Genomic DNA, 15158 nt, shown 5'->3' on the forward strand with positions numbered 1-15158 from the left:
CCACCCAAGATTTCTTCTGTCATATCTCTACAGGATTAATTGGTTTTTGACCAATGCTGTTGTTTGCTTCTTTACACAGGTTTCTGTACCTTATAAATAAGTGTGAATCTGAGTTCCACAATTTTTGGGAAGGGTGGATATTCTTTTTCAACTCATGGCCCAGAGTATGTGGTCTACACCTGTGTTACATTTCCGGGCCAATGTGCAGATTTGTTTTTTCAAGTGCACTAACTCTAGTTCTCTTTTCTTGGATGAGACAGCTCCTTTTGGTTCTTGTATTTGTGATACACTTTGGTTTCAAAGTTCTGGCTTCTTGTACAAGATCTGCAGTGTTGGCTCTCATCCTTACTTACTCAAGAAAACCCATCTCTACTTGTATATGTGGTCCTGAAACCCTGTGTACTTAACTTTATGTAGTTTGGAAAGCATATGTTCTGCTATCTATCATCTATCTATCTATCTATCTATCTATCTATCTATCTATCTATCATCTATATTTATAATTGTTAGAATTTTGTTTTTATAAATACCAAAAGACCTTTTTGCATTTTGTGGAATTTTGTTAGCACAACTATAAATCCTGATTTCCTTATTCTGGCTTCAGATGAACACATTTTATTCTTCATTATTTACATTTAAGCATTTTTTCTATCTATATCTCATTTTTAAGGTAAAATATCATAACTTTTGTTTCTGAATTTTATTTGACTCCTGAATTTATTTACAGGAGATATTGATGCTTATTGATATAATTGGTTTTTAAATCTTTTTTTTTTTAAAGATTTTATTTATTTATTTGACAGAGAGAGACACAGCGAGAGAGGGAACACAAGCAGGGGGAGTGGGAGAGGGAGGAGCAGGCTTCCTGCTGAGCAGAGAGCCTGATGCGGGGCTCAATCCCAGGACCCTGGGATCATGACCTGAGCCGAAGGCAGACGCATAACGACTGAGCCACCCAGGCGCCCCTTTAAATCTTTTTTTAATGGTATCATGTCACTAGGTATATGTCTTTTACTTTTTTTTAAAAGATTTTATTTATTTATTTGTCAGAGAGAGAGAGAGAGAAGAGAAGCAGGGGGAGTGGCAGGCGGAGGGAGAAGCAGGCTCCCCACTGAACAGGGAGCCAGACATGGGGCTCAATCCCAGGACTCTGGGATCATGACTTGAGCAGAAGGCAGGCGCTTAACAGATGAGCCACCCAGGCATCCCTGTTTTTAAATCTATAGCCACATGAATTCTGGTGAGTGTCAGGTGTTTAGGAAGAGACAACTGACATGCACATGTGCACACGCGCACATGCACACAGGGCATAAGGGAAATGAAGATTTTGACTTAGATAAAGATGTAAATTCTTATTGGAAGTAGTAAGTACACAGAGCAGGAATTCATGGGATCAATCTCACCTGAGGTTCCCTTGATGCATAGAGCAATGATGGGGACTTACGAATGCCAGATCTGAGGTACTCCGTTCTTATCTCTTTATACTCACCATTTGGAGCACCTTACACTAACAAACCAGGTGTGTCTATTTCAGGAAAGATTTACAAACACTGGATTTTCCTGGATTTTGCAACAGGCTCAGTGTTAGCAAGGCCATGTGCCCCCTTGAGAAGACATAAGACTCTATACAGAGGTGTTTTGAATAGTTTCTCAGCCCTCAGCTTGCCACTGTCTTGGAAAGCATGTTTCTCCACAGATCACTTCTAATTCTGATTTTCTTATGATGTTATACGGATAGTTCTGATAATCATAATTTGATCCAAATCCGTTATCCTTCAGTAGGATTCAATCAGCAAATGTTTATTGAGCACTGACCATCGGCCAGGCAGAATGTGGATGCTGAAGAAGTAGTGGAATCAGTCATAGTTACTGTCTCATGTGGAGCTCGAGGTCTGGTGAGTTTGTGTGATTGTGGGTTTTTCTCTCTTTTATTGATTATTATTGTTTTTATTGTTATTACTATTGTTGTTAGTGTTTTACAGATAGTTACCATAGTATCTGCATTAATAAAAAAGTAAAATCTCGATAAAGACTGGTACTAGATCAACTATTCTGCAATGGTCAGATTATGCTCAACTCTTAAATTTCAGTTTGGGGTATTAGGCATTATACTTTAAGGGAGACATCCATGACCAGGATGTTGGGGAGATTTGAAGCCATGCTACATGAAAATTTGGCGAAAGGATTGGAGAAATAGAATTGTTGATAATAAAGTTGGGAAGACTTGCATTCACCAATGCTTTCTTCCCTTTTTCACATAATATGATGACATTCAGAGTAAAAAGTCTGTCATCCTCTATTTCTATCAATGTGAATGTCGTATTAACTATTTTACCAGAGCCACGCACATGGCTCTGGTACATTTACTAGATTGTCACAGACTCCCAATGGCTAATAGTAGGGATCAGGCCCCTCCACTGTTTATTATTCACCAAATACCAATGCCTATGGCTGGCTCAAGTTGTGTTTACATAAAAGGATGCTAAAGCTACCATTGTATACTAGAGAAGGCCCTTCACATTTGTTTCTGGTCAAATCCAAATGCGAATCATCTTTAATTTATTTATTTACCGAAGAATAAATTATAGCTTTTCACACTGAGAATAAACTCTTTCCATCTGTATCTTCTCAAAATTGTGTTGTGCCATGCATGGGGCTTTTGTGAGCCACAGACAGAGTCACATTTCTTTCTACTAACTGGAACAAGCTTGTAGAAAGTTAACCATCAGAAAGTTAAATATTTGTTATGGGTTCTACCAATGGAAAATATGAACATGAAATTAGTTTTTCTTTTTATTGAAAATATGATCTATCTGTAGAGTGGTAGGACACCAATATAAAAATGATTTTGGTGCATGATAAATTCAGAGCTCGCTACATCAATTTGGGGGGAAGAGGGGATAAAAAATTGGAACTCTGGCTTGTTATCAAATTTAAATCATTACCAGACAAGATCACGCTAAAGCCCAAATACTGTGGTTTGGAACTATCTAAATCTATTCCAAATTACCCTTGGAAAACATCAGACAGGTTTAGATTCATTGAGCTTATATAAGAAATTACTTTTTACTTGTACTGGCTCCATCTGTTCTAAGCTGCAATGAACATGCCCCACCCCCGTGTCTGCAAACCCAGGAAAGGGGTCTCACAGGTGCATGTTGGGCCACTTGTGGTAAAGGGTCATTGAAATTCCTTTCCAATTCTAATTTTAGGTTCAGGTTCCTTTTTAGAATAGTGAAGAGAGCAGCAGAATAGAAAGGATAGAATGCTTTATTTCTTAATGTCAATGAAAATTTTATTCATATTTTTTCTTTTCTCTTTCCCCTGCAATATTTAAACTTGGATAGACTATTTTATACTCTGGTTCAAGGTTCACTTCAAAACATCTCTGGACGCACCTTGTTTTGTGTCTTGTTGGTATGTCATTTCAGTAAGTTAATGTTTATGCCGGTCCTAGTGAAGAAATTGAAGCGAGGGTTTTTTTGCATACCGGCTGGAATATATAAAGTCTGAGATACTCTAGCACTTTTTTGAATCATCTCTTTGAATGAAAACTGTTCATAGTTTCATTCTTTCACTCTTTACTGTCTTTTCTCCTTCCCACCAGCACCTTCCAAGAGATATTTTCACAGTTTACATAATGTAGAAATACACATTTTTAATCATGACATGTTCAGAAGTCTTTGGTTTACAAATAGTACCTGGCATGTATTGAGCACTTAGGCCACAATGGAATATTATTGACATAGTGGAAACTTTAAAAATTACGTACATTTTCCTTGGAATCATCATCTTCTACTTTGCAAGTGTAACTTGGCATTACCCAAAAATTAGGAATGCCTTTAAATAGTTTTGTTTTTCTTTATGAAGAGATAAACAAATACATATTTTCTGTTTACTGTGTACTTACATATCTCACATAAGAGTTTATTTTCCAGTAAGCCTCTATATTGATGTATATATAATCTAAGCAAAACAGGACAAAACTTTCCCAGTCTTAGAATCTCTTTTCCTTTGTTTTCTTCCTCACAATGGCAGCTTACTTTATTTTTATTTCCTCATTTGCTCCCACTTCTCTCTCCCTATAGAGACAGAGGGCTTTCCAGAACACAAGATGTAGTTCCAAGCTCCCTTTCCAGATGAGTATGGGCATGTGGAGGTCATATGCTCTAACATGTTCTATGGTGGATTCTAGGATATCTTTTGGAGATATGAACATAGTCTTTGTCTTCTTCTCTCATTTTGCTGCCCTACAGCATGGGTATAGGCCATCTTGGAGCCTAAGCACGAGGCCACCTTGAGGAGTGTTAGAGCAGTGACTGGAGAAACCCCAGAAGGCTGCAATTCACATCGTGGCTCCTATGAATAGTACCCCTTGGAATTGGTAATGTAGCAGCTTTAGAAGCTGGGTCCCTGAGGGCTTCCTGGGGTAGAGTCATTGTACCAGTTCCTTTATCCCCAGAATTCATATACGTGAGGAACAAACTTCTTGTGATGCCCATTGTGAGTTTAGATTGTAGTATTAATTGTAGTTGAAGCTAATATTGTTTTATATACCTTTATCTGAAATAAGTTACAGTCCAGCTGGAAAATGAATATGCATATTTAAGAAGATGTAAGACAACTGACAGATTATGTGACAACAGGTATAAATATAAAACTAAATTATCACATATTAGTGGAGGCTATTGGGTTTTCCACATTTTAGGAAATACACATCAGGTGAGAATTTCATAACAAGTGATCTAAAGTCTAAAATGAAAATATGTTGATGATGGAGAGCTAATGAAGACACTAGAATAAAGGAATAGAATCAGACAAAAATGAAACATGAAGTGGGTGATACATGAGAATTGAGATAGAGATATGAGAGAGCGCACTGGCTATAATGAGAAAGTGTGTAGGATTGGGATTTTACATGGTCAGATCATGAGTTTATTTTTGACTTATATTTCAAGAGTTATTTTTTTTTTATTTTTCATCATGTTCAGTTAGCCAACATATAGTAAATCATAAGTTCTTGTTGCAGTGTTCAATGATTCATTAGTTGAGTATAACACCCAGTGCTCATCCCAACACATGTTCTCCTTAATACCCATCACTTGGTCAAGAGTTATTAATGTGTATGTGTCTTTATATAAGTTATTATATAAATGATATATTATTATATATAACATATTATATATTTTTATAAATTATATATTATATACATAATGTAATTTCCTATATAAGTTTAAATCACCAGGTTATAAATGATGGTGATTTTGTCCTTTATTATTCTATAATTTCCCCAAATGGCCTTGTATTTTATAGTAAGTAAAGTAGTAAGAAAAATATATGATATCTCTTAAAATAAGTCCTCATCTTTGTAATTTGAGAAACAAGACAGAAGATCATAGGGGAAGGGCGGGAAAAATGAAACAAGACGAAACCAGAGAGGGAGACAAACAATAAGAGACTCTTAATCTCAGGAAATAGACTGAGGGTTGCTGGAGTGGAGGGGGGTGGGAGGATAAAGTGGCTGGGTGATGGACATTGGGGAGGGTATGTGCTATGGTGAGTGCTGTGAATTGTGTAAGATTGATGAATCACAGACCTGTACCCCTGAAACAAATAATATGTTATATATTAATAAAAAAATTAAGTACTTATCTTTTTAAGGGAAATTACAGGCTCATTTAGATCATGAAGAATTTGAACCGTTGACTTTGGGTCTTCAAAGAGATTTAATTTCAAGAGATTGTATAATTTCCCAAAGTAGTTCATGAACACATTTAAAATTTTTCACTGTTGGGAAAGTCTTCCATGCACTTAAGTTAAATCATGTAGTTTTGGCAAATTTTTCTTGATCGTCCCTCAATATAGATGAAGTTCCATGTCCTATTCAAAGAAGAACAATCATCATTTTAAAAGGAAATTCAGTTGCATGATAGTAAAAGTAACATCTTTACTTTATAGAACTTTATATATTATAGTATGCTACAATATATATATTTCATTTGATTTTCACAACTTTCTGTAACAACGGTACTCTTATTATACCGAGTAATAATTTAATATCACCTTTTCTGGAAATTACTGAATTAAGAACTGAACTCATCTCTTATAATATCAAATCCAGGAACTCTGGGTGTGAATCTAGGTTTTATGATGTGTGAAACCTAAATTATGCAATTTCAGGGGCCCTCCTAATGAAAAATAATATAACACTAAAAATACAAACTTAGATTTAGATGTGATTATTTAGAATAAGGAAAGAAATAGCAAGAAGTAAACATTTTAAAAAGCTAGCAGATATAGCATTTGAAAATCTATATAATTAACTGCCTGATATACTTCTATAATACTTTTTATCCTGAATTTTGTTGCAGGAAATATACTGCATACTCTTTGCCTCTTCATATGACAATGATTTTGTAATTTCTTTACATAGAACAATAATTCAATCTAACTTCTGGAATAGTTGATGGAAATTTCTGGGACTTTTTTATTGATGGATCTGAAAACTTCCAGCTTCACAAATCATTTTAGCAATGTCAAGTAAATTTTTAAGCTTATTCTCAAATTTGGGAAAAGTATCAACATTCTTTCATGTATGGACTATAAGATTTCATGGTATTTCAAGGTTACTTATGCAATAAGTAATCTTAAATACTCTTTGCATTAACTTTTTCTCTACTACGTCCTTTTTGTAAAGAGTTATTATAAATTTTGTGTTATTTTGCTTATGTCAAAATTTTGTGTCAAGTTAGCAAAAATTGTCTTTACCAATGTATTTATAAGATTTACTCTACTTCGTTAATTGGATTTTCAAATAATCTAAGAGTCTAGTTGTTACTCCTTTTCAAAATTTGTGTCTTCCTTTCAATGAATTATTGCTTTTAGCGTGGTCTAATTTTTTGCAGTAATTTACTTCTCAATGTCAGAATAAATTCTGTTGCTTCCCTTGCTCATTTTATCATTTTATTTATTTATTTATTTATTTATTTTTCATTTTATCATTTTAGTTCATATTCTACTCATTTTAATCAGAATTTTCAAAGTTGTTTTCATTACTAAATTTAGGATGACTTAAACAAATTACCCTTCAATTGTGTCAAAATCAGGAGTCTCAAGGTACTTGTAATGTAACCAAACACTGTGATACTGCGTGCATTGCTTGATCAATGAATATGTGAGCAATTTTGTCACTGAACAATCGTTTCTTCACATTGGCTTGTTGCCTATGTAGAAATTTTGGGTGTCTTTTCATCTGGAAACTTCAGACTTCATTAGGCCATGATAAGTCTATACACTTAGACATGACCCAATATGTTGACATGCAAAAAGTGAGTGATTTTACTCATAAACATATTAGTTGAAGCAGTACTGTTGGGCTTGTGTTCTACAGAGACAGGATTTCTGGTAAAATTCTAATGTAACTCCCATAAATAAATAAAATATTTGGTGCATTTATGGTTTATATATTGCATTATTCAGTGTATTTCTTTCCTGATAAGGGAGAGGTTACATATTGTCTAGGCATTGATGAGAAGCAAATTTTTCACTTATAACTTTACATGTTTGGTGATTGGAAAACTATCCAAAGGTTAGTTTCTGGCTCCAGTCATTCATTATTCATTTCTTTCTTTTTTCTTCCTTTTTCTTTCTCTCTCTCTCACCCTTCCTCCCTCCCTCTCTTTCCTTTCCTTTCCTTTCTTTCTTTCTTTTTTTTTTTTTTAAAGATTTTATTTATTTATTTGACAGAGAGAGACACAGCAAGAGAAGGAACACAAGCAGGGAGAGTGGGAGAGGGAGAAGCAGGCTGTCCACTGAGCAGGGAGCCTGATGCAGGGCTCAATCCCAGGACCCTGGGACCATGACCTGAGCCGAAGGCAGACGCTTAACGACTGAGCCACCCAGGTGCCCCACCTTTCTTTCTTTCTTTCTTTCTTTCTTTCTTTCTTTCTTTCTTTCTTTCTTTCTTTCTTTCTTTCTTTCTTTCTTTCCTTCCTTCCTTCCTTCCTTCCTTCCTTCCTTCCTTCCCTCCCTCATCTTTTTTTCCTTTCTCTCTTTCTTTCTCTGCTCCACATATACTTCCAGCTAGGCCTTCAAAGACATGTTCATATCATAGTACCACCTCTGGCTCTGTCATATGTTGGTAGAAAGACTTGTGGGAGCCATTTATGGCTAGCAATAACTTAATTATACACAGAAATCACTGTAAATCCCAAAACTGTACTCCAGTAAATCTAAATTAAATGTTTTTCCAAATAATTTCCCCTTAGCTGGATCTCATAAATGTCCTTGGCTACTCTATTGTCACCCAAAATGAAAGGATGGAAATGAAAAGAAAGTTGGAGTAGAGAAGGAGACAGATTTCTTAGCAAAATTCGACTAAAATATTTAACTTTAGAATATTTTGCAAAATCACATAACCTTTGGGGTCCTGGAAGGGGCTTATAAATGTGAGGGATGCTGAAGTTTCAAGTGCTTTGCAACAGCAAACCTGCCTCTATGCAGTGCTACCATTTTAAAGATGCAGATTTTAGATCTAAAGTTGAAATGCTTAACTCTACATTGTTGGATAACAATGTAAAATCACACTTATGACAGAGATTATTTTTAAATCCAAATTTCATTTGTAATTTTAAACTGGGTGGCCATTCTTTATAGGTCTTATTCATTCTGTTTTGTTTTATCGTGGTCTACATGACACCCACAGTTTGCTGTACATCAGAGTGATTGGTTGGTTACTTATATTTTCTGATAGTTAATGGCCGTGCTATACTACTTTAACTTATTTAAAGTTTTAGTAACTTTTTCCTTCTTGCCTTATTAAGTGTGCCAAGAAGGAACCCTATGGCTATATTTTTCTTCTCTTCTCTTCTCAGTTCTTCTGAGGTTGGGTTATTTCGCAGTGTGCAAGCAAAAACGGTGGATGGCTTGCCTACAGTACAGAGTATTGTTGATGAGTCTGTAGTGAAGCCAACATATTTTTTTTAAAGATTTCATTTATTTATTTGACAGAGAGAGACACAGCGAGAGAAGGAACACAAGCACAGGGAGTGGGAGAGGGAGAAGCAGGCTTCTTGCAGAGCAGGGAGCACAATGCGGGGCTTGATCCCAGGACCCTGGGATCATGACCTGAGTGGAAGGCAGACGCTTAATGACTGAGCCACCCAGGCGCCCCAAGCCAACGTATTTTTATATTAGTATTCACTAAGTTAAATATGTCACATGTTGCACATCCATACATGTCCCCACTATATTCATGTTTCCCTTAATCTAAAACAATGCAACATATTTTGTTAGCTATTTTCTAAAAGAACTAATGTCATGTTCTTGATATATTGTCTTGGTCTGTTGTTTATTAGAGATGCCAGTTGTATTTTTTTTCCCCTTAGGTAGTGCAGCGTATAAATAAAATATATATTTTCTTGATTTAACTTTTCATCTCAGTATTTATTGTAAGTTGTGCTTGACAAGAGTTCCACTAGGTTAAAAATTCTCCACATCAGGCTGGTACCATGACCCCAAATTTCTCACATTTTTTATGCTGGAAATAAAAACCCATGGTTTTCCTGGGGATAGTTTATAATACTTAGTGATGATATATGATAAGCACTGGGTGTTTATATTACTTGTGTCAGGATTCCCTTAGGTCTATAATTAACATGTTTGCCAAATGCTATACAATTTCTCTGATAAATGTACTCACCCTTTTAACTGAGTGACCCAAAGATATGTTGTATTTTAATCTCCACCTGACTTCTACATTCACTTTTTCCAAACATTTTATTTGGCATTTATCACATTTAGTGCTCTCCCATTCTTTTCATCCTTCTTGTTTTATTGATGAATAATGAGAATGTTAACACTGCTTATCTTGACTTGGGCAAATGAAGAGTGACTTACCTAAGAGCCTCTAGCCTGAATCAACTGGATGATTTCTGTGTGTTTGCTTCCAGTTTTAAGCTATGATTGCTGACACCTAACAGTAGCTATAAGATACACATTTATGGGGAAGGCTCTAATCTCACAGTCAACGAAAGTAATCTTATTCTGTGGTATGACTATAAATGAAATCACACCTCACAATGGCTAGTCTGATGCCCATGTAAAACCAAAAAGGTTTGAGATACAAGAAAATTCAGAAGAGATAGCTCAATAGGTATCTTACCTGTGTGAACCACTTTTTTACCCCCCCAATTCGGTCATTGCTGTGTGAATATTCTTAAAATACATTCTTAAAATTAATGGGTTAGTCACCTTTGTGAAAAAATATTTTTTTTCCCCAGAGAGATGGATTATATGACTATGATGAAGGTTTAAAATCAAACTCATAATGATATGATAAACCATATCAGCATAGGGAAAAGAATTCAGGAAGAACATCCAAATGACATTCATTCTGAGGATGATGACTGGTAACAAAATGTGGGTGTCACAAGGAGTTGTCATATACAGAAGTACTTGAGTTACATTAAGGGTTATGTTAAATACATCATTCTCACTGTGTGTGTGCATATATATGTATATATGTATTTTTGTATGTATATATACATATGAATGTACACACACATTTAGGTACACATACACACATATAAATATCAGGATAGAATATATAGATATAGATATTTAGGATAGAGTATATTACTCTAAATATTTTTTATATGATATATGTAGCAAATACTGGCACCTTAATTTGAAATAAGCACTGTTATTATCTCACTATTCATATATGCATGGGTATATAAAATATACATGTATGTTTAGTCATATTACATGTAAATATTTTTCCTTCATCAGGAAAAGCCAAACTTCTATAACATAGTTGGCTGACCAAGCCTCAGCTCAGGCAACTTCATCACATTAACACTTTTTAAGTCTAGCACATTCCTAAAATTGCTGAATTCATCTTTTACAAGAAAAAGAGATTGTTCTTGCATCTTATCTTTTAAGTCTTCATGCTGCATTGATTCTTCCTGAATAAGATTCCAACCAAGAGACATATTTTTAAGTTTTATCTTCTATTTACAAACTCAAGACTGTCAGTCTGCTTAGTCACACTGGATTGATGTTTAGTTATCATCAAAGATTTTGCTGAAGCCGATTTAGCCACACATTCTTTTTTCCTTTATTGCTTACAGCACTGTTCACAGTAGAAAGTACTAATTGAAATGAGAAGGCATTTTTGTGAATTAACTTCCTCTTATCTTTAATATTATGTACCATTAACTCTACAAATAGTTTATATGGCTTTTGCTGTTCTAATATCACATTTTTATTTGCTGAGATACAATAAGAATATATGTAAAATATATAAAGAGAAGAAACATACATTAAGAATAAGGAACTGAATGGGTAGGAAAACCCTCCACATTTACTGAGATGTAATCATAAGTTCTGCTCATGATATGCCTTTTCTAAATAAGGTATTTGTTCTTACAAACTCCTGAGACTTTCAAGGGATGTTACTAAAAGTAAGTAGGAGTGAGTACAACGTAACTTGGGCACTATTTGTTTTAAGAAAGCTGTATGATATGGTTGGGAAGAAAATCAGTCCTCCTACATAAATGAAAACTTATTGCCTCTGGAAACTTTGGCCCCAGCCCATGGGATTAATTTTCATCTCATGACCTGTGCTATATTTGTACTTACATGAAGATATCTGTAAGAGTCCTTTCTCAAAATGAAAATTCCTGAAATACTTTGTTCTTGTTTTTAGGTACAGAAGAAAAAAAATATTTTGAGTTTAAAGCAGTAGAAATATCATTTCAGATACCTCTTTAAAATACTTCTAGTATTTCAAAATTCTATTTCAATTCATCCTTTTGCCAACAAAAAAATTTGCTACTTCTTGAAATGACATTAATCACATGAATCCCTCAAACTGTTAAGTTTTAAATTTTTGATATGCAACTTCTGATTCTCTTGGTCAATATCATAAACTGAGCTTGTACTGAATGTTAGGGTATTGTGTGGTGAAAATATGTGCAATTAAAAGCCTGGATAGGAGTCTTGGCTTTACCACTTCTTGGTTGTTTGACTTGAGGGAGGAAGATTTGGCCCACTGAACTTCAGTTTTCTCACTTCACAAATAGATGTAATAGTGTCTAATTCGAGGATGGTTGAGAATTCATGTATATTATTTTATATATGCAATATTGTGATCTTTACATATAATGTTTTTTTTTAAGATTTTATTTATTTATTTGACACAGAGAGACATAGTGAGAGAGAGAGCACAAGCAGGGGGAGTGGGAGAGGGAGAAGCAGGCTTCCTGCTGAGCAGGGAGCCCGATGTGGGGCTCGATCCCAGGAGCCTGGGATCATGACCTGAGCCAAAGGCAGACGCTTAACGACTGAGCCACCCAGGTGCCCCTACATATAATGTTTTTAAGTATCATCACTATTATTGTCAATAACCAGGTAATAACCCAACTGGCTTCTCATGTCTTCAAGAAGAGTGAATGTACATAATTATGTGGGGAAATATCCAGCTGGATGCTGTGTAACAGGACTGGGAATGCAGTGGGAATATAAGATTATTATATTCAAAGGGTCACCTCACATATATTAGTATACACAGCTGGGTGAAGAAATAGTATTGACAGATGCTCAAGTTTAGGCTTTTGTTTTAAGGGATTAAACTGGATAGGGGGATATGCGTTCAGATAAGAAAAGGCATTCTTGTTGGAGAGGTCATAACGACCACAAATCTGTTTCTATTCTATCAATTCATGTTGAAAATTATGATTAGTACTAATAGTTCCATAACAATTGTTCTAAATATTCCAATGAGACTTAGTACAGCACACCATAGGTACTGATCATAAATATGCTCAATAGTTACTGATATAAAACAGTAGTACTGTATTGAGCTTAAGTATTGAGCTGAGTATGTCAAAACTATAAATCTTTCTAAGGAGTCATGTGTTAAAATATAACATCATGTGAAGTCAAACACTAGTAATTTTTAAAAGCAATAATCTTAAAGAGTAAGTAGGTAACTTTTATCACCTTTCCAATATTTCAACCTAGAGCTTGGGTAATAATTTAAAATACAGAGAGACACTTTGGCAGAGATTTTAAAATCAATTTTAAATTCAGCCCTGTATTATATAATTAATCCTAAAAGCAGTACAACTTCTAGAACAACTTTGAAAAAATTTTCACTTTAAAAAGGAAAAGAAAGAGAGAAAGGAAGGAAGAAAAAATAGCAAAGAAATGAAAAGTGACAACAGAGAAAGGAAAAGAATGCTTTTATTTATTTACATAATTACATATGGATGATAAAATATTTCAATGGATGTTACTATTCAGCTGAAGTGAAATGTATGGACTTAATATATGGAAAATTTCCCAAGGTATGTCTATAGAAAGACAAAGTGTTTTTAAAATATCAAGTGAATTCTGTCATACAGTAATTTAAGCCTACTTATGAATTTGCAAAATTCTCTGATAACATTTGCTTCTTTCTTTTGATATCCTTTACAGATGCTTATAAATTATCAAATAATTTCACAAAGGGATTTTCGTTCTGTTTATTCTTTAGCAGGGATGGTATTAATTTTTTGTTCCCAGAGTACAATATCTCTTCAGAACTTGTTAGCCAGTCATTTCTTGCCCTTGAATAGCATTAATGAATGATGTTTATCTAAACATATGTACCCTGTAAGAAAAATAAGCAAAAGTATTTTAAAAAATTTTGACAGATACTCATTTACATCAATAATGACATTATTAAACAATATTTTTGTACAAATGATTGTCATTGGAGCTGCAAGAAATATAAATACAAACAACAATGAGCTTTATCTAGGAGAGGGATATAACAAATAACTGGCTAAGGACAACTCACATCTCCTGGGTGCTAATAGATGGAGGTTAACTTGTAAGATTTAGACAGGAAAAGCTTCAGCATTTTTTATTTGTCTGTATATCTTAAGCATAATCAAACAGAAATTCCCATGCATGCCAGAATATTTTTCAGAAGATTTCATGTGATAAATGGCAAAAGAAAAGCCAAAGTTGGTGAGAGCTCAGAGAATCCAAATATCACATCTTATTGATGGTGGCAAGACTCAGAAACACTTTGTGGACAGATTATGATCTATATACTTCTATATCGTACCTACTTCTATATCTCACCTGTATTTTCACCTGGATGTTGATTAGGAATTTCTAATTTATGTCTAAAATGGAAGTCTTGGAGTTTTCTCCCATGTATTCAGCTTTTCACATCATGATAAATGGTACCAGCATTTTTCTAGTTGCTCAAGTCCCAAATTTAGGAGGTATCCTTTTTATTTTTTGTTTCCCCTCACCCCCTGTGTCAGCATCACCCATCCAATCCTGACTGAGTTTCTGTAGTTCTTGTCATCACTGCTACCATCCATCCATAGCAACATCATCTCATTTCCAGAGCTCAACCAATCACTTTCCTGCTTAAGACTTTTAATAACTTCCCTTATCTCTTAGAATGCCTCTCCTGGGCCATTTGCTCAGATATCTCTTCTCATCCTTCAGATTTCCACTATGATGCCATCGCCTCTTCTCCAGTTACTCTCTCTTACCCCTCGATATTTATATTTTTGGCATTGTCTGAGATATGTATTCATCTTATATAACCATCTAGTCTTTGACACTAGAATATAAGCTCCATTGAGGATGAAGAACTTGACTCATGTTTATCATAGTATGTCTAGTGTCTACCAAGTACTGGGAATATGATAGGTGTTCAATAAATAATTATTGTGTAATAAAATGCATATACATGTGCTTGGGGTACTTGGGGAAAGCCTGAACACAGATGATATCATAAATATATGATAAAAGAGATTTAGGTATTAGAAACAGAGAATATCCAATTTCCCTTGACTATAATTAAAACTCATGAAATAGAGTAATAAATGAAGCAGGAATAGTAGATCTGGAACAACTTGTTGAGTCTTAAACTCAAGGGAAAATTGCCTGTACTTAATTTGTACATCAATTGGGAGGTTGCAGATCTCTTTAGTCCATGAAGTATGGGAAAACGCAGTAGGCCAAAATGACGACTTATCATTTGAGAAGCCAGAGTATCTGGGTTTAAATCCCAGCTCTGCTGCTTCCTAGCTGTGTGGCCTTGAAAAAAATTCCTTCACTTTTCTGTGTCTCATTTTTTTCATATG

General features: G+C 34.7%; 1 long non-coding RNA gene across 2 annotated transcripts in view; it reads left to right on the plus strand.

The window, feature by feature from the left end:
• LOC145720132 (uncharacterized) overlaps nt 1-15158 on the plus strand; it is a 361125-nt gene that overhangs the window by 268564 nt on the left and 77403 nt on the right. The window contains exon 5 of one of the 2 annotated variants that reach the window (XR_014142901.1): nt 1783-2361. The exons of the other annotated variant lie outside the window; for it this stretch is intronic. This is a non-coding gene — a long non-coding RNA (uncharacterized LOC145720132). Of the gene's footprint in view, nt 1-1782; nt 2362-15158 lie in introns of those variants that run through there. 2 annotated transcript variants of the gene reach the window in all.

Source organism: Leptonychotes weddellii, chromosome 2, assembly GCF_054177405.1.
Source record: "Leptonychotes weddellii isolate Sample4059 chromosome 2, ASM5417740v2, whole genome shotgun sequence".
NCBI lineage: Eukaryota > Metazoa > Chordata > Mammalia > Carnivora > Phocidae > Leptonychotes > Leptonychotes weddellii.